At 35.9% G+C, this 25,838-nt stretch overlaps 1 pseudogene; it reads right to left on the bottom strand.

The window, feature by feature from the left end:
- Window positions 1–507: 507 nt before the first annotated feature.
- LOC129053283 (glutamate dehydrogenase 1, mitochondrial-like) lies at window positions 508–6,740 on the bottom strand (annotated as a pseudogene).
- Between the last annotated feature and the right edge of the window lie 19,098 nt (window positions 6,741–25,838).

Genomic DNA, 25,838 nt, shown 5'->3' with positions numbered 1-25,838 from the left:
TTAATTAGTCAACCATAGGTCTTCAAAAGAGAAAAATTAGTTAACATGATAAAAAGATTCCTGCATTCTTTGGACTATGTTTCATAATTATAGTAAGCAAATTCTGACAGTTTTAGTGAAAATAGCCTCCATATTTTGCAGGTATGAAGAAAACTTAATTATCCACAGGGCTTTTAATATTTGCTGGACAACAACACATGAATGATAAGCTATAAATAATATTGATTTATGATATAAAAATACTAGTTTTTTTATTTATTATTTTTATAGGCATTCACTGTTTGAGTCAAGGTTAGGCTTGTTAAGTGATTAAAGACAGCATGTACTTATTCTATTCTAAAATAATAAAATTCATAAACAGAAACAGCTTTTATATTTGTCTGTAACCTGCAAAATTGTGTTATTTTGCTGACATAAAATACTAAGAACTCACTTGAGGACCATGCCACCTTCTGAAAAGGCCACACAACTACTTCTTAAATGTGTTAAAGTTAAAGCATGTCCCAGACTCATCCAGAGCAAAATAAGTAAGCAACTGACTGCTCTTGACTGTCCCTTCCCCAACACTAGCACTGATTGTGTTGGGAAAAGCCACAGAGCAAGGCTGCATAGCCAGATTGAGGAGGCTTTTTATTTAAAGGCAAAATACCAAAATGGCTCTCTGATGTAGGTGATTTCTACTTTCACACTCAGCTCGTACATGATCCTCTAACCTTAATTTATTACTCCTTAACAGGCTGATTTGGATTGACTTGTTGAGAATGGTATCCATTATTAATGAGTCAGGAGAGAAAGGGATTTATGTGGTTACATGTAAACTTGTGATAGGTCTGCAGAAGTTACACGTGAAGAGGGCAGTGAGGAAGTCAGCCATGATCCATCTATGTGAAGGTCACGCCAGCTTGATTGCACACTTTGAAGATTTTCTCAATGGTATTGACATAGGCAACTGTTCTCAGGTCCAATCCCAGTTTATACTTCCTGGCTGTGCACATGATTTTCCTGGCAGAACACTCCATTGTGTACACAAAGCCAGAGTGCAAGATGTCTTTCTCAGATGCACCTGACATCCTGTCTTGGAACTCTGCCATGGGTACAATGGGAATAGTTTCACCGTGCTTTCCAAATTGTCTTTCTAAACTCTCTTGAACAGACATGAGCATGTGGTAGTTAGAATCCCTTTTATATTTGAAGGTCAAATGGCCATAGCTCACAGGATTTAGATTCTTCAGCCACTCGAAGTAAGATACTGTCACTCCTCCAGCATTCAAGTAGAGATCTGGAATAACAATAATGTTTCCTTCCAGGAAGATCTTGTCAGCTTCTGGAGTTGTGGGCCCCTTGGCACCTTCAGCAATGAGCTTGGCTTTGACTCTGGGTTCATTGGATTTGGTCAACTGCTTCTCACGGGCAGCAGGGATCAGTATGTCACAGTAGGCCTCCAAGATGCTTCTTTCATAGGGCTTTGCCTTGGGGAAACCCAGAATGGACCTATGCTGCAATTTGAAGTCTTCCAGTTCCTTTGGGTCAATACCATCTGGATTCCATATACTCCGATCAGACTCATCAACAGCAATGCATTTAGCACCAAAATGATGTAATTATCTCATAGAGTGTAGGCCCACATTACCAAATCCCTGAACGAGAAATGTTTTTTCTCCAAACTCTCGTGTCATTCCTAAAACGCTCATGTAAGAGGCTTCATTGATGAAGTTTTCAATCCCATGGAAGACACCATGGCCAGTAGCAAAGATGCGTCCATGGATTCCCCCTTGGCTGATGGGTTTACCAGTAACAGAGGAGAGTGCATTAATAGCATCGTGACCTATGGTGCTGGCATAGGCATCAGCGATCCAGGACATCTCCCGCTCACCTGTGCTCATGTCTGCAGCAGGCACATCAATGCCAGGACCAATAAAGCCCTCCTTTGCTAGCTCCATGGTGAACCTCCTTGTGATCTTTTCCAATTCATTATTAGTATAGTTCTTTGGATTGATCTTAACACCAGTTTTAGCACCCCCAAATGGCACATCAACCACTGCACACTTGTATGTCATCAGAGAAGCCAAAGCTTTTACTTCATCTGCACTCACATCAGTGCTGTAACGGACATCTCCCTTGCAGGGTGTGCAGTGCTGGCTGTGCTGGGCTGGGTAGCCTTAGATGACCTCCCAGGAGCTGTCGTCGCTCCGGATGCGGAAGGAGACTCAGCACAAGGTTGCCGGGCTTGAAGATCAACAGGATGCCGTGCAGCCGGTTCCGCTTCTGCTCCTCGCTCTCCCGGGTCCTCAAGTCATCCACCAGCTTGTCCTCCACGATGCTGGCGCCGCGATTGAAGAAGCCCTCCACCGTCCTGAAGAAGTTAGGATCGTCCTCGCGCTCGGCCACCGCCTCGCTGTAGTGGCGCCAGGCGGCCAATGCGAACCCTGGCTGTGAGGCGGCGGCGGACTGTCTCTGGGCCCGGCCCAACAAGGCGGCGGAGAGGGGGCCGCCGAACCCAGGGCAGAGGGCCCGTCCCGGGCCAGCAGCAGGGCTTCACTTCAGGTTTTGGGGTTTTTTTGTTCTTGTTTCATTCAGAATTTTTTCTACTAATATTATGTAACAAAAATGTTCCTATCAGTAAATTCTTTGTGAAGATGAAACCCGTCTCCTACCAGATGCATGTGGTTCCTCAATTTTGACCGTTTTTTAAAAATTAAAAAAGTGCAAAATTAAAATATGTATTTTTTTATTTTGTAGTTTTTCTGGGGAATTTTCATGTTGCTGTATCTGAAGGGAGTACAGGCTTCTTTTGTGATGGGAGGGGATGAATGATTACTGACAGTAGCAAAAGATGGGACTTGAGTGTGGAGAAAAGAGAGCGTTAATGGAAGGATCAGAAGACAAAAATCACATTAATTTAGGACAATCTAAGTCAAATTGGCTGAACGTTTTGGGGCACTAAGATGGGTGACTGTGTAGGAAGGAAGAATGCCTTGTGTTTCAGGGGAAGATGGCTCAGCTAAAGCTGTCCTCTGACTCCAAACTACAACCCTACCTATAGTCATACAAAGTCAAGAAAATAAGCAATTTTACATGAAAAAGATAAATGTAAAGTAGGCTGTATCCACTTAGCTATGTGAAAGAATCAGGTATCTGTCTCATCTCCTTAGTGGCAGCCTGTGATACCCATGTTCTTGCAGCTTCAGCCTCCCAGTTAGCTGGTTCTCCAGGAAAAGGCCAGTAGGCTCAGATAATTATTTAATTTCTTTAATTATTTTAATTTTTTGTATAGACAGAATCCTGTTATATTGTTCAGGCTGGCCTCAATTTATATGCTGAACTGATCCACTCACCATGGACTTATAGATTGCTAAGGTTACCGGTGTGAGCTACCATAACTTCTTGATTTGTAAAAACTTTTGTGGAGATTGTGTTTCACTCTTTGGCCAAACCATGTTCAAAATTCTTGGCCTCAAGCAATCTTTTGCATTGGCCTTCCAAATTATTGGAATTATGAATATCACCAAGAAAACCTCATCTACAATATGTTATATCTTTTTAATTATCACTTAATATTTTATTTAGTAAAGGTAAAACTTCATACTTAATGATAAAGTGGAAAAACGTGCAATACGAAGGTATTGGAGTAGGAACCAATTTTGAAATAATAAACACACATTTAGATTAGACAATTTTAAGTTTAGGAAGAATTCTCTCACAATTACTGCAAAAATGTTTATTGTATATTTAAAATTTGAAATAATGTTTTTATGGTTAGGAAAATGTAAAGCAGTATAATAGACAACCAAACCAATTATAAGTTCCCTATGAATAAAATCCAAAGCTGTATACCAGTCACTGGCAGGAACACAAATTACTTTTTTAAAATGTAAAATACAATGATAATGAGGAATACAGCAGCAATGTGTATACTAATCAAAGTAATTTATTTTGATTCAGGCAGAAAAATAATTCTGCTCTTTAAATAAAAAGTACCTATACAGTCAAAAACAGTTGTATTTTCAAGCTCTTTCTTAACATAATTTTTGTTAGTTAAGACTAGTTTTACTGATGATCTTACCACTTCACTAACCCACATTTTAAACTAATGCTTCAGTAAAAAATGATCACTGGTGTAATAAATAAATGCTTTTCATATATCCATACATTAAGTTCCACTATTCTAAGGTACAGATATCTTAAATTTTTTTACTTTAGAATAATTAAACCAGAAAGGCAACACGTTCACATAAATTAAAGCTAATGATTCTATGAAAAAAGCAAAAAGAAGACTGAAGAAAAATATTAAAAACATGTTGATGTCTTGTAAAGAATCGTAGAAGCCAAGGACACATTATTTTTATTACGAAGAAGCTAATCTAAAAGCATAGCATGAGCAGGGTTTAAATAAACACCATTACATGTAAGCAGTTCTTTCACAAACTGCAAATACTCTCATCTTTATTGCTTTCATTTAGGAATAAATGTCATTTTCTTTTTTTTACCGTACACTTTTCTTGAAGGCTGGTGACATGACGATGTAATGTGGTCTTGCAACAGTTAGCCATAATATATGTCTTATCATCTCATCTCCTTCATCAATCATGTCCATTTGTTTATTGCTTCAAAACTATATAAGCATTTTATCACCTCTTCTGCTGTCTATATGACATGCACTTCAGCATATGATTAAATACATTCATGTACTCTCCGTCAAAACACTAATTTTTAAAATTTCTTTTTTTTATCATTACACTTAAAGTTCTAGAGTACATGTGCACAACGTGCAGGTTTGTTACATATGTATATAAGTGCCATGCTGGTGTGCTGCACCCATTAACTCATCATTTACATTAGGTATATCTCCTAATGCTATCCCTCCCTCCTCCCCACTCCTACCATCCCACAACAGGCCCCAGTGTGTGATGTTCCCCATCTTGTGTCCAAGTGTTCTCATTGTTCAATTCCCACCTATGAGTGAGAACATATGGTGTTTGGTTTTCTGTCCTTGGTGATAGTTTGCTCAGAATGATGGTTTCCAGCTTCATCCTTGTCCCCTCAAAGGACATGAACTCATCATTTTTTATGGCTGCATAGTATTCCATGGTATATATGTGCTACATGTTCTTAATCCAGTCTATCATTGATGGACATTTGGGTTGGTTCCAAGTCTTCGCTATTGTGAATAGTACCACAATAAACATACGTGTGCGTGTGTCTTTATAGCAGCCGATTTATAATCCTTTGTGTATATACCTAGTAATGGGAGGGCTGGGTCAAATGATATTTCCAGTTCTAGACCCTTGAGGAGTTACCACACTGTCTTCCAAAATGGTTGAACTAGTAAACAGTCCCACTAACAGTGTAAAAGTTTTTCTATTTCTCCACATCCACTCCAACACCTGTTGTTTCCTGACTTTTTAATGATCGCCATTCTAACTGGTGTGAGATGGTCTCTCATTGTGGTTTTGATTTGCAGTTCTCTGATGGCCAGTGTTAATCAACATTTTTCAATGTGGCTTTCTGCTGCGTAAATTTCTTCTTTTGAGAAGTGCCTGTTTATATCCTTTGCCAACTTTTTGATGGGGTTGTATGATTTTCTCTTGTACATTTTTTTAAGGTGTTTGTATATTCTGGATATTAGCCCTTTGTCTGATGGGTAGATTGCAAAAATTTTCTTCCATTTTGTAGGTTGCCTGTTCACTCTGATGGAAGTTTCTTTGTCTGTGAAGAAGCTCTTTAGTTTAATCAGACACCAGTTGTCAATTTTGGCATTTGTTGCATTGCCTTTGGTGTTTTAGACATGAAATTCTTGTCCATGCCTATGTCCTGTATTGCCTAGGTTTTCTTCTAGGATTTTTATGATTTTAGGTCTTACATTTAAGTATTTTCAGAGAATACTATAAACACCTCTACACAAACAAACTAGAAAAATCTAGAAGAAATGGACAAATTTCCTGGACACATAAACACTCCCAAAACTAAACCAGGAAGAAGTTGAATTCCTGAATAGACCAATAACAGGCTTTGAAATTGAGGCAGTAATTAATAGCCTATGAACCAAAAAAAGTCGAAGACCAGGTGGATTCATAGCTGAATTCTACCAGAGGTACAAAGAGGAGCTAGTACCATTCCTTCTGAAACTATTCCACTCAATAGAAAAAGAGAATCCTCCCTAACTCATTTAATGAAGCCAGCATCATCCTGATACCAAAGCCTAGCAGAGACACACCCACAAAAAAGAGAGTTTTAGGCCAGTATCCCTGATGAATATTGATGCAAAAATCCTGAATAAAATACTGGCAAACTGAATCCAGCAGCACATCAAAAAGCTTATCCACCATGATCAAGTGGGCTTCATCCCTGGGATGCAAGGCTGGTTCAACATACACAAATAAATAAATGCAAACGATCATATAAACAGAACCAAAGACAAAAACCACGCGATTATCTCAATAGATGCAGAAAAGGCCTTTGATAAAATTTCTTTATCATCATCCATGTTAAGTCCTGTTAAATCTTCATCATGAAATTTATACCAGTAATCTCAGTCATCATCCTACCATTTTTTGAATAATATGAGAATAATAATGTCCACTGCTTTGCTTGACCACAGTATACAAGCACACTAAAAGTCTGCATTTTGTGATCTTTGTAGTTTTATTTTCAGGTTACTCTTTCTGTGGAATCAACCGATTTTCTGATTTCACATTATTCTCTTCCAGCTTTGCAATGCCTGCTTCTGTGTAAGGTCCCATATCCAACTCCCAAGGAAATTCAAAATAATCACTGAATGTAAATGCCCATTTTTTAGTCATACTCAAATCATTTCTGTTGGCCAAAAAAAAAAGAAAAGAAAATTATTTAAATAGCAAGTGCTTAACTGTGTTACACACCTTAAACAGAAAACATATACAAATGTTCACATTCCCTGAGCAAACATTAAAACAATTTAATGATAATTTTAAGGTTTATAATCTTTTAATTTATTTATAAAAAGATAAGTAAATAAAAATTAACATCGTTAGGGTGATTATGCCATAACTACCTTAAGCAATACTTTCTTACCAAAGCTTAAAATATTTCCATATAGTAATCGTTTGATATTTGTAGGGGTTTGGCTCAAGGAGCCTCTTAAATACTATAATTTGTGTCTGCTCAAGCTTCTGGTTTACAATGATGGAGTATGTAAATATAATTCACACTCCTCCTCCTGTGTAGTTTGCTTTATCTCTACATAAATATTTAATAAAATGTAAATGATCTGTAGACAGATAATATACTCTCATGGCTTTAAATTTGTTACATTTTACTGTAGTATTGATTTGTTTTTGTTTTCAAACATTTTAATATATATTTGGAGATATCTGTTTGCAGAACCTGTGTATGTAGAAGTCTCTTATTTGTTGCAAATCAGAAAACATTACCGACACGGACACTGATGGCTATGTGCCCTGTGATAAATAACTTACAAGGAATAAGATAGCTTGTTCTGCTAGAATTCAGAGTCCTCTTGTGAGTATAATGTATTTTTACAGATTTCATGATATAATTTATGTGATGTATTTGGAATTATTACCACTCAATAAATACGAATGTTAAGAGTAGTTGTGGAAGGAATGAGAACATACACAGGTCCTCCAAAGGTCATAATTTCTTTGTAGCTACAGAGCAAAATACAGTTATTTTACACACATCAGTTTCTATATGTTTTTCTCTACACCTGAGGTTTTTGATACAAAAATAAACAATACCCAGTTTGTGCCCTGATGAAGTTCATCACGCAGAAAAATTAGCTAGGCAGATATGCATGCCACAGTGAATCCTAAGAAAACATAAAGCAGAGGCAACCAAGAACACAGGTGGGGACTTTATTTGAATTTTATATTCTGTCTGCCTCATTCACTTTTTGTCAGTATAATTAACCATCTCTATCTGTTATTTTTAATTTTATTATTATTATACTTTAACTTTTAGGGTACATGTTCACAATGTGCAGGTTAGTTACATATGTATACGTGTCATGCTGGTGTGCTGCACCAATTAATTCATCATTTAGCATTAGGTATATCTCCTAAAGCTATCCCTTCCTCCTCCCACCCCCATCTGTTTTAAATTCAAAACCCTTGAGGTAAAACCGACTACAATACCAGGACTTAAATTTTACTTTTTTGTTGTTGTTGTCTGTTAGTGGCTGTTAATCAAGTGTTAGTGAACATCCCATATGGAGATTCTAATAAAAGAAATGCTACCAAGGTTGTAATAACTGTATGGTATGATCTATCAGATCTAGAAAGGCAGAGGCAAGTTTGTGTTTCAATCTCTATTGATGATAAGCGCTGAGATGTTATTTGAAAACCAAACTATTTCTGATCACTGAGGAAGATAAACAGAAATTTAAGAATTATTTACTAGAGTTAAAATATTCTAATTTTTTAATTTAGTTTCTGTCAATATCTATGCAAAAAAGTATAGGAATGATAAATTACTTGAATACAAACGTTTCCAAAATTAAAGTTTTCTGGGTTCATTTACTTAATAGCTATATCTTAAATATGTAAACTGCCACTAAAACCTAACGTTTTTTCTGCTTTATTTTCAACCATGTACTTTGTATTTTCAACCAGATGTTTTTATACACTTAGCAGCCTGATTGTAAGAATTATATCATGTTGCTAACAGGTCCATGTAGCATTATCTCAAAAACAATTTTCTTCCTTAGCAGAAAAAACCCTAATTTGAGAAAAATATTCAGAGATTCCTAAAAATAAGCACAGCTTATATGACACAGACAGAACAAAAGTAAAAAAAAAAATGGCTCTTTAAAAGACAAAATGTGAATATAATTATTAAAAATAAAAGGCCTGGCACATTGTCTCGTGGTTGTAATCCCAGCAGTTTGGGAAGCTGAGACGGGCAGATCACGAGGTCAGGAGACCACCCTGGTTATCACAGTGAAACCCCATCCCTACTAATAATATGAAAACAATATAGCCGGGAGTGATGATGGGCTCCTGTAGTCCCAGCTTCTTGGGAAGGTGAGGCAAGAGAATGGTGTGAGCCCAGGAGGCAGAGCTTGCAGTGAGCTGAGATTGCATCACTGCACTCCAGACTCGGTGACGGAATGAGACTCCACCTCAAAAAAAAAAAAAAAAAAAAAATTCTCATTATTCAAAGGCTGAATTTCATTTACCAGGTCATACAAATGTGATTGTATCTACCATGGTTTCAAAACAAACAAACAAAAAGTGATACATATTATTAACCAAAATTTCAAGTTACTAGATAGAGAGCACAATAAATATGCCAGTCATAGTATCTCATATTTTCTAGCCATATCATCAAAATGCAGTACGGATAAAAATCTCATGAAAGTACACTAATCTCAGGAATAACAACAGTATCTACTATCAGAATATTTAAAAATATATAATTAAAACTTACCTCACAATTTTGTTTCCCATCTTTGAACAATCGTCATCTTTATCACCAACTGTTTCTTCAATTGTAGATAAACTATTTCTGATGACTAGGATTATGTATAGTTGATGGATCACATAATTTAGGTGAAAAGTAGCAGCAGTTTCTCTGAGTCCCACCAATCTTTTTGGTGGGCAGGATCCAACAGGGGACAGTTATTCCTACTCACTGAGTGCTTCACAAGCTAAGAAAAAATAATGATTTTGCAACAAAAATAATGATTTTACCCATTGTTCTCTTAATTGGGCTGTGAAATTTATTCTATCAGGCTAACACAGCCATTTTGAAAGAGTACTTTAAACTTTTACATCAGCAATGTGAGCCACTATAAAGACTATTAAATACAGAATTTTTAAGTCCACATTTTTAATGGCATTGCTTTTGTAATAATTCTATTAGAACGAGTTCATACACGATGATATAATATTAAATTATCATGTGTTAAACAGAGACTTAGCATTAATCATTATGACTTTACATATTAAAAAACTTTTGCACTTAAAATAATTATATCCAATACACTTTCATCAGAACTGTATATAAATGGAACATTAGGGTTTTCTCAGTTTTAATTGAGCACTTCATTTAAATTATTTTTCCAACTCATAAAAACTATAACCTCCACATACATATCACTTTCTTCCTCAGCTAATAGTGATAATTGCTTTAAATATGTTCACAGTTTTATTGTAAGAAGAAGTCAATTAGATGATGTCTTTAAAATACCCATGAAAATTGTAAATATTACTTTTTGTAAAACTGAATACAACTTACACCTCACTTCAACTTAGAGGTGGATTGCATAAATTAGAGCACATTGAAATGCAATTTAAGTAGCTACAAAAGAGAATTAAACAGATCTTCATGTATTGACAGGTGTGTGACTAAGTACAAAACAAAGTTAACCATATTGTATATTGCATATTTCTGATAAAAAAATAGGTAAGTGTTTGAAGATGTGCATATACCTAAAAGAAAATCTCTGCATCAGAAATATATATTGGTGACAAGTTCATAGATTTTACTGCATATCCTCTTATATATTTGAAAATATATATTAATCACAAGAAAACATTGGCTAAATAGTTTAAGAAAAATAGTGTTTAGTTAAAAAATCTCTTTTGAAAATATATATTATCTATTCTAATACAATAGTTAAACAAATAAACAAAAAAAGTGTTTTCAAAAAGGAAATTCTTCTCTCTACGTAGATCCTACAGAACACATAAAGATCTGAACTTTTGAATACTGAGTTTAGCTAGAAACTCCTACAATGTACTAAAAAATATACTCAAACCAAGAAAAAAACATAAACAAATATAATTTCATATTTCCAATTAAATATCTGTACAGAATGCTGTTGTTAATTATATTCTTAACCCTCAGATTTCTCTTCAAATCAACTAAATTTCATGTTATTACTTGTTAACCTACTTACATTGGCTCCCACTCTGAGTTTCAGTTTTGTGTAAAATTTCAACATTCCTACTCATTTTGCTTAACTAATATGGACATTTAAAAGTAATAAAATGCATTCAAATGTTCTCTTCTCAAATTATGATTTTTTTTTAAAAGTACCTCTCAGAATATAATTAAAATACATTGAGCAACTTTAACATTTGGGTTATGAAAATCTTTTTAATGAATACATTTTATATATTTATTTATTTTTTTTAATTTATTTTATTTTATTTATTTTATTATTATTATTATTATTATTATTATTATACTTTAGGTTTTATGGTACATGTGCGCAATGTGCAAGTAAGTTCCGTATGTATACATGTGCCATGCTGGTGCGCTGCACCCACTAACTCGTCATCTAGCATTATGTATATCTCCGAATGCTATCCCTCCCCCCTTCCCCCACCCCACAACAGTCCCCAAAGTGTGATGTTCCCCTTCCTGTGTCCATGTGTTCTCATTGTTCAATTCTCACCTATGAGTGAGAATATGCAGTGTTTGGTTTTTTGTTCTTGTGATAGTTTACTGAAAATGATGATTTCCTATTTCATCCATGTCCCTACAAAGGACATGAACTCATCATTTATTATGGCTGCATAGTATTCCATGGTGTATATGTGCCACATTTTCTTAATCCAGTCTATCATTGTTGGACATGTGGGTTGGTTCCGAGTCTTTGCTATTGGGAATAATGCCGCAATAAACATACAAGTGCATGTGTCTTTATAGCAGCATGATTTATAGTCCTTTGGGTATATACCCAGTAATGGGATGGCTGGGTCAAATGGAATTTCTACTTCTAGATCCCTGAGGAATCACCACACTGGCTTCCACAAGGGTTGAACTAGTTTACAGTCACACCAACAGTGTCAAAGTGTTCCTATTTCTCCACATCCTCTCCAGCACCTGTTGTTTCCTGACTTTTTAATGATTGCCATTCTAACTGGTGTGAGATGGTATCTCATTGTGGTTTTGATTTGCATTTCTCTGATGGCCAGTGATGGTGAGCATTTTTTCATGTGTTTTCTGGATGCATAAATGTCTTCTTTTGAGAAGTGTCTGTTCATGTCCTTCACCCACTTTTTGATGGGTTTGTTTTTTCTTTTCTTGTAAATTTGTTGGAGTTCATTGTAGATTCTGGATATTAGCCCTTTGTCAGATGAGTAGGTTGTGAAAATTTTCTCCCATTTTGTAGGTTGCCTGTTCACTCTGATGGTAGTTTCTTTTGCTGTGCAGAAGCTCTTTAGTTTAAGTAGATCCCATTTGTCAATTTTGGCTTTTGTTGCCATTGCATTTGGTGTTTTAGGCCTGAAGTCCTTGCCCATGCCTATCTCCTGAATGGTAATGCCTAGGTTTTCTTCTAGGGTTTTTATGGTTTTATGTCTAACATTTGAGTCTTTAATCCATCTTGAATTAATTTTTGTATAAAGTGTAAGGAAGGGAGCCAGTTTCAGCTTTCTTCATATGGCTAGCCAGTTTTCACAGCACCATTTATTAAATAGGGAATCCGTTCCCCATTTCTTGTTTTTCTCAGGTTTGTTAAAGATCAGATAGTTGTAGATATGTGGCATTATTTCTGACAGCTCTGTTCTGTTCCATTGAACTATATCTCACACCTATTCCAAAATTGACCACATACTTGGAAGTAAAGCTCTCCTCAATAAATGTAAAAGAAGAGAAATTATAACAAACTATCTCTGAGATAACAGTGCAATCAAACTAGAACTCAGGATTAAGAATCTCACTTAAACTGCTCAACTACATGGAAACTGAACAACCTGCTCCTGAATGACTACTGGGTACATAACAAAATGAAGGCAGAAATAAAGATGTTCTTTCAAACCAATGAGAACCAAGAAACAACATACCAGAATCTCTTTGATGCATTCAAAGCAGTGTGTAGAGGGAAATTTATAGTACTAAAAGCCCACAAGAGAAAGCAGGGAAGATCAAAAATTGACACCCTAACATCACAATTAGAAGAACTAGAAAAGCAAGAGCAAACACATTCAAAAGCTAGCTGAAGGCAAGAACTAACTAAAATCAGAGCAGAAGTGAAGGAAATAGAGGCACATAAAACCCTTCAAAAAATTAATGAATCAAGGAGCTGGTTTTCTGAAAGGATCAACAAAATTGATAGACTGCTAGCAAGATTAATAAAGAAAAAAAGAGAGAAGAATCAAATAGATGCAATAAAAAATGATAAAGGGGATATCACCACCGATCCCACAGAAATACAAACTGCCATCAGAGAATACTACAAACACCTCTATGCAAATAAACTAGAAAATCTAGAAAAAATGGATAAATTCCACAACACATACACCCTCCCAAGACTAAACCAGGAAGAAGTTGAATCTCTGAATAGACCAATAACAGGAGCTGAAATTGTGGCAATAATCAATAGCTTACCAACCAAAAAAAGTCCAGGACAAGATGGGTTCACAGCCGAATTCTACCAGAGGTACAAGAAGGAACTGGTACCATTCCTTCTGAAACTATTCCAATCAATAGAAAAAGAGGGAATCCTCCCTAACTCATTTTATGAGACCAGCATCATCCTGATACCAAAGCTGGGCAGACATACAACAAAAAAAGAGAATTTTAGACCAATGTCCTTGATGAACATTGATGCAAAAATCCTCAATAAAATACTGGCAAACCAAATCCAGCAGCACATCAAAAAGCTTATCCACCGTGATCAAGTGGGCTTCATCCCTGGGATGCATGACTGGTTCAATATACGCAAATCAATAAATGTAATCCAGCATATAAACAGAACGAAAGACAAAAAACTCATGATTATCTCAATAGATGAAGAAAAGGCCTTTGACAAAATTCAACAAACCTTCATGCTAAAAACTCTCAATAAATTAGGTATTGATGGGATGTACCTCAAAATAATAAGAGCTATCTATGACAAACCCACAGCCAATATTATACTGAATGGGCAAAAACTGGAAGCATTTCCTTTGAAAACTGGCACAAGACAGGGATGCCGTCTCTCACCACTTCTACTCAACATAGTGTTGGAAGTTCTGGCCAGGGCAATGAGGCGGGAGAAGGAAATCAAGGGTATTCAATTAGGAAAAGAGGTAGTCAAATTGTCCCCGTTTGCAGATGACATGATTATATATCTAGAAAACCCCATTGGCTCAGCCCCAAACCTCCTTAAGCTGATAAACAACTTCAGCAAAGTCTCAGGATACAAAATCAATGTACAAAAATCACAAGCATTCTTATACATCAATAACAGACAAACAGAGAGCCAAATCATGAGCGAACTCCCATTCACAATTGCTGCAAAGAGAATAAAATACCTAGGAATCCAACTTACAAGGGATGTGAAGGACCTTTTCAAGGAGAACTACAAACCACTGCTCAAGGAAATAAAAGAGGATACAAACAAATGGAAGAACATTCCATACTCATGGGTAGGAAGAATCAGTATAGTGAAAATGGCCATCCTTCCCAAGGTAATTTACAGATTCAATGCCATCCCCATCAAGCTACAAATGACTTTCTTCGCAGAATTGGAAAAAAACTACTTTAAAGTTCATATGGAACCAAAAAAGAGCCCGCATTGCCAAGTCAATCCTAAGCCAAAAGAACAAAGCTGGAGGCATCATACAACCTGACTTAATGAATACATTTTAAATATAAATTTTTGTAGCATTAAATTAGGTTTCTTGTTACTCTAAAGGGTTGATTTTTTTTTCACATATGACTAAATAAAACCCACTGTGGTAAAGTACTAAAATCAACTATAGGGGAGAAGTTAAGAAATACATGCTTATGAAAAAATTGATGTTCTCTTAGTTAAATGGTTTAAATTATATACCTGATGATTACAAAATGGTAAACTAGTTGACCAAAAACAAAGAAAACCATGAGTTAATTTTTCTAAATGAAATAATAGAATTTCAAGCAAAAGTATGATTAATGAACAAAACTGTTTATAATTTAAGATACTCACAGTTTTTACTTTGTCTATGTAATACATTTCTGTCAGAGAGTCTAGCATCACTGTGAGTTTTTTTACACAGCCAATAGCTGGTGCTGCAAGTGGCTCAAAACCAGGGTTGATGGTAATGGGTGACTTACGGACTACAACAGCCTCCTCTGATAGCAGTTATTTGCTTGTCATATATTACAGGGGAACTTTAGGTGCAGGGAAGATGAAAAAAATTAATTTCTAGCATGTTAGAAAAAAAATCACATATTATTAGTAGAAAAGATAGGTTATAAAAACTTTCTTTTCAAAGAAAATACCTTTAAATTTATTTCACATAATTGAACATCTCAATGTATCTTGAAGCAATTTTGAATTTTCTTACAAAAGAAAATCCTGAGGAAAATAACCCAAGTACAATCAAATAATGTAATTAATTTTCCAAATTAGTTTTTTAAAGAAATTTCTAAAACCTCATTACTTTACACATAGCAAAAAAAATTCTTAATATACTTCCTATTTTAATTACATATTAATACAAATAAACTCATTTTCAATTACAAAAAATACATTAAAATTATACCATTTTCTTTAGTAATGAGACATATAAAGAAACACATCAAAAATATAATATGGAAAATAAGGTTTTGTCAGATGGATTTTTTTTGAATTAGAAATTCAGTCAGGGGCCAGGCATTGTGATTCACACATGTAATTCCAGTACTTTTGGAGGCCAAGACAGGGAGAGTACTTGAGGTCTGGAGCTTGAGACAAGTGTGGCCAATATGGTAAAAATCCATCAGGGGTGGTGATGCACACATGTATTCTCAGCTATTCAAGAAGCTGAGAAAGAATAAACACTTGAAATTGGGAGGCAGGGAGTTGCAGTCTGCTAAGATTGCACCACTGCACTCCAGCCAAAGAGAGTGTGAGATTTCATTTTAAAAATAAAAGAAAAGAAATTCAATCAACTTAAAATTGAAATATGCTACTTATTTGCTTTTCAATGAAGTTTGTGACAACGCTGATGTGTAATTACAAAATGTTTTAAAGTGTGGCACATTTTTCAAAACTACTATAACCTCACATCCAGAAAAAAAAAAAACTTTTTATTTGTATTTAATTAATTAAATATTGTTTTATATTAAGTTCCATGGTATATGCAGGACACCCTGGTATATTTCACAAATGACAGAATGTTATTATAGCAGCAAGTTAGAGAAAATATCAGGATGTTAGAATAGCCAAAAATCAGAGAAAAATGATATCTCATATAAAATTTCTGCAATTTTTTTTTTGAGACAGAGGTTTTCTCTTGTCATACAGGCTGCAGTGCAATGGTGTGATCTCAGCTCACTGCAACCTCCACCTCCCAGATTTAAGAGATTTTCCTGCCTCAGCCTCCCAAATAGCTGGGATTACAGCTGTCCACCACCCTGACAAGCTGATTTTACTTCATGTCTGTGTGTGTAATTTTAGTGAAGATGAGGTTTCACCCTATTGATCAGGCTGGTCTACAACTCCTAAACTTAGGTTATCCTCCTGCCTCAGTCTCCAAAGTTGCTTGGATTACAGGTATGAACCACTCATCCTGGTCTCTGCAAAATTTTATAAAGCGGTTTTTAATTTCTTCTTCAGAGATCTCTAGAATAGTAAATGTCAACGATTCAGATTTCTTGAGACACAAACATATTAGGGTATTTCAACCACAGAAAATGGATGTTACTATTGCATTTAGCAGAAAATGCCAGAAATGCTGCTCATCATATTACAACCCTGAGCAAAAGTGACTCTCAAACAGAAATTACATGAGTACAAAACATCAAAGTCCAGGAATTAGAAATACTCTTTCATAAGTAAGCTTCATAATCTACTAGGAGAATGCTAATCTGAACTCCAATGCCATGCTGCACACCATGGTGGGTGCCTGTAGTTCCAGCTAGACGGGAGGCAGAGGCAGGAGGTACACTGAGCTGAGAAAATGCCATTGCACTCCAGCTTGGATGAGAAAACTGAAACTCCGTCTTAAAAAAATGTAGTGTACATAAGATGGATCAGGTGGTTCAATGCAAATAATAATCTGTCAAATTTGATTTTGTAAAAATTTTGAAATATAATCATTTGCAAATGAGGTTAAAAAATACCAAAATGTAGGACACTGAATAGTCATTATTTCAGGAACCAAAAGAAGTAAGTCATTTAAACATAACCAGCTATGCTTCTATTGCTATGGGTGTTTAGGGGTGTCACTTTGCAGACAAAAACCTCTTTGGCCTGTGGTGCCTTTCCCTGAGCTTTAATCAGGCCTGCTAAGTTGTTCTACCCTCTCTGCTTGACATGCTGCACTCATCAGGTGTTAATGGCCAGGATTTATCACCTGCCAAGGGCAAGCATGGATGAGTGGTGAGTGGTGTATGAGCAAGTGTGGGCTTCAGCTGCTAAACAAGGTCAGTCATGCCAGCTGTATCAGGCCAGGAAGTTTTAGTTGCCAACAGAACTGCCAGATCATTGAAAAGCTGCAGTTGGACCAGGCGAACCGCAAGCAGCTTCCACAGCTGATAATGGGGAACGTAGTGATACCCAGAAGTTTGGAGATGCCAGAAAATGCAAAGCCGCAAAGGGTGTGGCAGCCCCCGCTGGCTTTGAGAGCTCCTAGGTCTGTGCACACTGAAGGGCCACAGCTCTTGTTTTATTTTTGTCTTACCACAATGTGGTAAGCCAGGGGAAACTTTTATCCCTGTTTGTGTTCCAGGTCATTCAGCCCTGCCATTCAGATAATCTCGCATTATGTTTCTGCATCCAGGAATAATGAAATTCATGCTGCCATCAGCCCTTTCACCTGTTTCTGTAGAGATAATCCCCATGCTGGTTATGGCAAGAGTGATGGCCTCTCCTAGAAGATGCTTGAGTTTTCATTGTACTTAACAGCCAGAGTTCTCTAACCCTGGCTGTAATCCTTGAAATCTTGGTTTCCATTTGGCATGGTTATTGTAAAATCTTAGCAAATATTATGTCATAAGAAACATTTAATATTTGTCTTATGACAATCATTATGCCCAGTCTGTATGCATAATGAATTACACTAATGCACATATATGCATCTGTATTCTGTATGACTTCCAGTTGTATTCAAGATTAGTTCTATCCCAAAAGCCTAGGAGTGTTCTCCATGGTATCCCAAAAATAGAGTGTGCCTAGGGTTTTATTTTGCTATATTAGTGCTTTACAGAAATATTTTATAGTAATGGAAAAGAAAGGGGGAGAAAAAAGGAAATAGTTTACTTTCTTTTTTTTTTTCTTGGAGATGAAGTCTTGCTCTGTCACCCAGGCTGGCGTGCAGTGGCACCACCTCGGCTTACTGCAAACTCCACCTCCTGGGTTCACACCATTCTTCTGCCTTGGCCTCATGAGTAGCTTGGACTACAGGTGCCTGCCACCATGCCCAGCTAATTTTGTGTGTGTGTATTTTTAGTAGAGACAAGGTTTCACTGTGTTAGCCAGGATGGTCTTGATCTCCTGACCTTGTGATTGGCCCACCTTGGCCTCCCAAAGTACTGGGATTATAGCCACCACACCTGGCCTGAAATTTACTTTCTAATTATTGATTAACTGAACTGACTTCACTTTACTAACACTTACCCTAACTTGAATCAACTGAACTTTACAAGAGCTTCTTAAAATCCTTCTGATTTACATAAACCAAAGATTGAGTTAAGTAACCTTGAAAATATAAAATCAATGTTTTCTAAAAGTGTGCTTCTTTTTTTCTCTTTTACAATTTTCTGGAGAGATGGGTCGATACTGTTAATTGTTCAAAGGTGCCTGAGACTAGATTTTAAGATATTCAACAGCATTTCTAGCCTCTTGGCACTAGATGCTAATAACAACCTTACCAATTCCACTTCCTGTCATGAACTTGGCTTAAAGTGAAACTAAAGTAAAATCTACTGACCTATGGAAACCCTAGACAATCACATCAACTGTGTGTTACACCTATAATCTCATTGTCTACAATCATTTTCCTTCCACAGTCTGCTCCATCCACAGTGACCTGGTTGTTTTTCAAACAATTTATGCAGGCTTCTGTCAGAGATCATCACACTTGTAGATCTTGCTGCATGCCTACATAATTATTCCCTTATTATTTTATTTTCATATGTACTTGAAAGTCACTTTGGAAACAAAAAATTGTATACATGTTTTACATAAAACCAAGACGTGATTCATAATAGAGAATATTGCCCTAGTCTTTTATATGAAATTGATAACATCAATTAATAAAAAGCAAACAACAAACTTCATACCATAACCACTAAAACAAAAGCTAACAATTAGAAACACAAATTAAAAGTGTAAAATTCAATTTTAGTATTTTAAACCATATTTTCAAGGGACAAATCATAGATCCCCTAAATAAAATTAATTTCTGAGATTATAAAACAATCAGTGTTTCCCAAATAAAAATGAGGGCAAAACTGCAGGGCTGGCAGCTTCAAACCATTCAAAGAAACATCAAACCAATCAAAAACTGTCTAATCCCTGTAAATCAGTAGTTTGTATAAACCAAGCAAACCATCAAAAGAGACAGTTTTAAAGTAGTAAATATTTTTTTGGATTGCCATACTGCCTCCCAGGCACAGATGAAGCCTTCAAAATTAGAAATCCGCATTTTCCATTTCAGGCCCTGTTTCCTAATTCTGGGAGGAGTGAAGAAGCACTTGTGTGTTAACTTATTGTGTTTCTTGTAGTCTTTCTAGAAGATAAATAAAGAATCGATGAAACATATTTATTTCTGTTTTGCAAAGTCAGAAATCACTCTTGGTTGAAAATGCCAGGAATTGGTCACAAACAAAGTTTTAAGTTGTTGAAAGCAAGAATACAATTTTTTCATACAATAGACAATACAAAAGATTTGTTAATACAGATCCAATTTTTTAAAAAAATGATAGTTTTGTATTGCTCTTATTCATAGTGTTAATGGAATGCATTCTAAGCTATCAATAACTAAGAAAAACACATTGGAGAAATGAACAAAATCTATATCTTATGAAAATGATACTCAAGCAAAAAATGTCTACATATAGAAAAGCTAAAATAATGTGTGATTAACATTTGCCTAAAAAAAATGCTGTTACTATTGCAATCCTGGCAAAGTTAGCTATTACTATTACAGATCTCATAGGCAGCTATTACACAAAAAGTTACAAATTTACCCTAATGGACACTCAGTGTGTACAGATATAATCTGAGACAATTTATATTGAGAAAGAGAAAAGTACAAGAGCAGCATATATTTATATTGTTAATATTAAAATTTTGAATATTCAAACAAGTTAATATTATTCAGAGAAGTCTGTTTATGCTTAAAATATAATTAAAGTCCCAAATATAACTAATTATTACATGAAAATACAGAAAAAAGTTTTAAAATGTTAACTTTTTTAATGGATAAAGGAGTAATTGAGGATCAAATAAGAAAAATAACATATAAAAAAGGTAAGTAAATGTCACAGTAAGTAATTTTTTTTACCTGTAATCACTGTAAATGTGAGCTCTTATATAAAAACACACAGACTGGTAAAAATGCATCTTTGAAAAAAATTCACAAATGTGATGTCCATGCATCTCTTACTTTAGGTTCAAGAAACAGACATTGAAAGTAAAATAATACAGGTTCTTAGGAAAGCATGGAAACTTATTTTCAAACTTAGAAAAAAATTCTGGTCCAGGTTCAGTTGCTCTAAGAAAAAAAAAATCTGGAGATGGAAATAAAACAACTGACATTAAAATTCATGGCTGGGCATGGTGGCTTATGCCTGTAATCCCAGCATATTGGGAGACTGAGTTGGGTGAATCAAGGGGTCAGGAGATCAAAACCATCCTGGCTAACATGGTGAAACCCCATCTCTACTAAAAAAAATATAGAAAAAAAATTCACTTGAGGCCTGCAATCCCAGCACTTCGGGAGACCTAGGTGGCAGATCATAAGGTCAAGAAGTTGTGATTTTGCTGGGGAACATGATGAAACCCCATCTGTACTAAAAATACACAAATTAGCTGAGTGTGGTCACAAATATCTGTAGTCCCAACTGCTCAAGAGGCTGAGGCAGGAGAATCATTTGAACCCAGTATGCAGAGGTTGGAGTGAGCCAAGATTGTGCCAATGCACTCCAGCCTGGTGACAGAGCAAGATTACATCTCAAATAAATAAATAAATTATTACTACAGACATTTAACAGGAGACTTGTGCATATAGAACAAAATGTTAGCAAATTGAATAAAACAGGCAATTGAAATTATTAAGTTAAGAACAGAAAAAAAATAAAGAAATGTGAAAACAGTTTAGAAACCAGTGTGACACCATCAAGCAGACCTACTTAGGCATTTTGGAAATTCAAGAGGAGATAAAGAAATAGGGAGACTAAAAAAAGTGGTTAAACATGTCACAAATTTGAGATAATAAATACCTAAGAAACTCAACAAACTCCAAATAAAATAAACTCAAAGAAACACACCCAAACATACATGATAGTTAAACTGTCTAAAACAAAGACAAAGAGAATCTTGAAAGCAGAAAGAGAAATCCTGACTAGTAATGCACAAAATACCCTCACAAATAACAGGGGAATTTCTTATCTCAAAACTCAGAGAAGACTCAAATATTCCAAGTGCAGTAAGAAAAAACTTTCAAAGAGAAAAGTTATGTTTAAACAAAGTGTCCATCAAAAGTGAGGCAGAAGTTATGAAATTCCCAAATAAAAGCCACATTATTTTGCCATTAGACAACCATTTAACAAATACCTTATGGATTATTCCAGGGTAAAATGAAAGGACAATGAACAGCAGTATTAATAAACAAAGAATAAAGTAAAGATAAATATATGAACAATTCCAAAAGATAAAAAAATTAACAATGTGCACCTTCACAATCTGTTCTCCACATAATTTAATACACTATTATATTTAAAAAAAACTCACTAGCTTGTGTTTTTGAGATAGAATGCATATTGTTATAATTTTGAGAACTCAATAACTGAAATAAAGCAAGCCATGCTATAAAGGAGTAAGGGTTTTGTATGTTAAGTGAGAATAAACTAATGTGACTTTAGAAGTGTTTTACTTTTAGAATGTTCTATATAAACACTGGAGCAACTACAAAGCAAAGAGTTATAGCCAGGAAGAAAGATCTCTTTACCACACCAGAAAGTAGGAGTACCTGAGGCTACCCAGCCAGAAAACTTGGGATGACAAAGAGAAGCCTGAGCTGTCCCACCACGGACTAAGTTAGGAGATACAAAGGTACATAGCATAGCTGCTTCTTCACACAAATTTTACTACACCAGTGGCCACAAAGTGGACAGGCTCATCCATACCCAGGGCTGGTGCAGCAATGGAGGCTGAAAGCAGTGACAACATGGAGACTCATCAGAAAGAAAAATGACAGGCCAGGCGCAGTGGCTCATGCCTGTAATCCCAGGACTTTGGGAGGCCGAGGCAGGCGGATCACGAGGTCAGGAGATTTAGACCGTCCTGGCTAACACGGTGAAACCCTGTCTCTACTAAAAGTACAAAAAATTAGCCGGGCGTGGTGGCACGTGCCTGTAGTCCCAGCTACTCGCGAGGCTGAGGCAGGAGAATGACGTGATCCGGGGAGGTGGAGGTTGCAGTGAGCTGAGACTGCGCCAATGCACTACAGCCTGGGCGACAGAGTGAGAGTCTATCTCAAAAAAAAGAAAAGAAAAGAAAAATAAAAATGACACAGTAATTGCTCCAATCCTATCTCTTCCTTCATGGCATCCCAGGAGTTTGAGGTTGAAACTGTTGTTGACAAAAGATAAGACAAAAATAGGAAGGCAGAGTATTTCATTCAGTGGAAAAACTATGACAAACAGAATGACACTTGGGAAGCAGAGCAGCAATTCACAAACTGTGAAAAATGTATTTATGACTTTAACAGATGACAGATTAAAAAACAGAAAAAGAAGTACATGGACAGGAAACAATTAGAACATTTTAAAGATTTTCAAACAAGGCCAGAAAAGGAACTTCTGGATCTACCAACTCCAACTTTTTTTTTATTTTTTATACTTTAAATTTTAGGGTAAATGTGCACCATATGCAGGTTTGTTACATATGTATACATATGCTATGTTTGTTTGCTGAACCCATTAACTCATCATTTAGCATTAGGTATATCTCCTAATGCTATCCCTCCCCACTCCCCCCACCCCACAACAGTCCCCAGAGTGTGATGTTCCCCTTCCTGTGTCCATGTGTTCTCATTGTTCAATTCTCACCTATGAGTGAGAACATGCCATATTTGGTTTTTTGTCCTTGCGATAGTTTACTGAGAATGATGATTTCCAATTTCATCCATGTCCCTACAAAGGACATGAACTCATCATTTTTTATGGCTGCATAGTATTCCATGGTGTATATGGGCCACATTTTCTTAATCCAGTCTATCATTGTTGGACATTTGGGTTGGTTCCAAGCCTTTGCTATTGTGAATAGTGCCACAATAAACATATGTGTGCTTGTGTTTTTATAGCAGCATGATTTATAGTCTTTGGGTGTATACCCAGTAATAGGATGGCTGGGTCAAATGCTATGTCTAGTTGTAGACCTCTGAGGAATCACCACACTGACTTCCACAATGGTTGAACTAGTTTACAGTCCCACCAACAGTGTCAAAGTGTTCCTATTTCTCCACATCCTCTACAGCACCTGTTGTTTCCTGACTTTTTAATGATTGCCATTCTAACTGGTGTGAGATGGTATATCATTGTGCTTTTGATTTGTATTTCTCTGATGGCTAGTGATGGTGAGTGTTTTTTCATGTGTTGTTTGGTTGCATAAATGTCTTCTTTTGAGAAGTGTCTGTTCATGTCCTTCACCCACTTTTTGATGGGGTTGTTTGTTTTTTTCTTGTAAATTTGTTTGGGTTCATTGTAGATTCTGGATATTAGCCCTTTGTCAGATGAGTAGGTTGTGAAAATTTTCTCCCATTTTGTAGGTTGCCTGTTCACTCTGATGGTAATTTTTTTTTGCTGTGCAGAAGCTCTTTAGTTTAATTAGATCCCATTTGTCAATTTTGGCTTTTGTTGCCATTTCTTTTGGTGTTTTAGACATGAACTCCTTGCCCATGCCTATGTCCTGAATGGTAATGCCTAGGTTTTCTTCTAAGGTTTCTATGGTTTTAGGTTTAACATTTAAGTCTTTAGTCCATCTTGAATTAATTTTTTGTATAAGGTGTAAGGAAGGGATCCAGTTTCAGCGTTCTACATATGGCTACCCAGTTTTCAAGATTGATTTTTATCTAACCCTAACATAAATGTTTTATTAATGCCTATAATCTCAGCACTTTTTGAGGCCAAGGCAGGCAGATCACTCGAGTCCAGACATTTGAGACATGTCCAGGCAACATGGTAAACATTTGTCTCTACCAAAAAATACAAAAAGTTAGCCAGAGATGATAGCTGAGTCTAAGGTGTAGGATCAGTTGATCTTGGCAGCTAGGGGCTGCAGTGAGTCATGATGGCAATTCTGCACTCCAGGCTGGGAAAAAGAATGAGATCCTGTGTCAAAAAAAAAAAAAAAAAAATAGAAGAAGAAAAGGAATAAGAGTTGAAAATTTTATGTGCTGTGATCAACCTCAGTATTTTTTAATATTGTCTTTTCATTTTGTTTACTGCTACAATTTAAGAAATTTACTTAAAAACAATTTTGGAAGGTTACTAGGTACAGTATTTGAAGAAGCAAAAGAACTATACCCAGATGGTCAACAAGTCAACTATATGACTTACAAGCAAAGCATCCCTGACAACTTTAAAAACAGAAACAATAAAAAATGTGGCAAGATGTGGTGGCTTAGGTTTTTTAGTATTTGTTTTTTTTTTTTCTTTAAGAAATCCCTTTTTTCTCTTAGACTAATTATAATGTATAACAATTTAATAGGTTACACTTTTGTAAATAGAAGTGAAACTTTATAGAAAAAATTAACTCTCAAGTCCCCCCACCCACCACAGTCATCTGAATGGACCTCTCCTTTTGACCAAGGGCATTCCAAAAGTGGTCCAGTTCCCAACAGGAAAGAGGGACACACATGATTCATTACACACTCTTCCCTTTTTCACTTTAGAAAAAGTTGACCATCATTAACAGCAACACATACCTTAAGTCTGACAAGGAATATTTACCTTCTATTCTCTCAAGCCTGCTACATGGAGTCGTCTTCATCATGATAAAACTTTGGTCTCTACATCCCTTACTATTTATTGTAACCCAGTCATTCCTATCTGTTTTAGGTTTTTAGGTAATAACTTCATTCTTTCAGACAACTGCCATTGAAAATATATTTAAATCTACCTGTAAGTTGAAAGTCCAGCTCCGCACCATCGCTATTTCCAAGTTGTCCATCCTTTCTCGACCAAACCAATGTACATCTTACATATGTTTGATTGATGTCTCCAGTCTCCCTAAAATGTACAAATATAGTCTGTATACCCATCACCTGGGGCACATGTTCTCAGGATCTCCTGAGTAGGGCTGTGCCATGGACCATTTGTCACTCATATCTGGCTCAGAATTCTTCAATTAATTTTATGATATAATATTAAAATTTGATACTGTTAGTACATCTCAGCTAATGTAGGATGTCAATCTTCATAAAGTGGACATTTTCTTCACCATTAGAAATCCACTCTGAATTAAACTGTGACTGTCTCAGGAAAAGAAAAAATGTTGCTAACCAGTCATATATCATATACATAAACTTAAATAATAATTCAAGTTCTCATATACCTACTTAAAAACTTTTCTATGTTGTTTGAACTACTTTAGTTCTCTAAGAAAAATGAGTCATTAAAGCATGAAAAAAGTGTTGTTGGAGGTTGTGATTTCTCCCCTGGCCTCAGCCAGTCATAGTGGTTCCACTCAGCACCTCTCCTTTCTCTGTACC

Source organism: Pongo abelii, chromosome Y (genome assembly GCF_028885655.2).
Source record: "Pongo abelii isolate AG06213 chromosome Y, NHGRI_mPonAbe1-v2.0_pri, whole genome shotgun sequence".
Lineage (NCBI taxonomy): Eukaryota > Metazoa > Chordata > Mammalia > Primates > Hominidae > Pongo > Pongo abelii.
The sequence above is the reverse complement of the archived record's forward strand: the minus strand, read 5'-3'. Positions and strand labels throughout refer to the sequence as shown.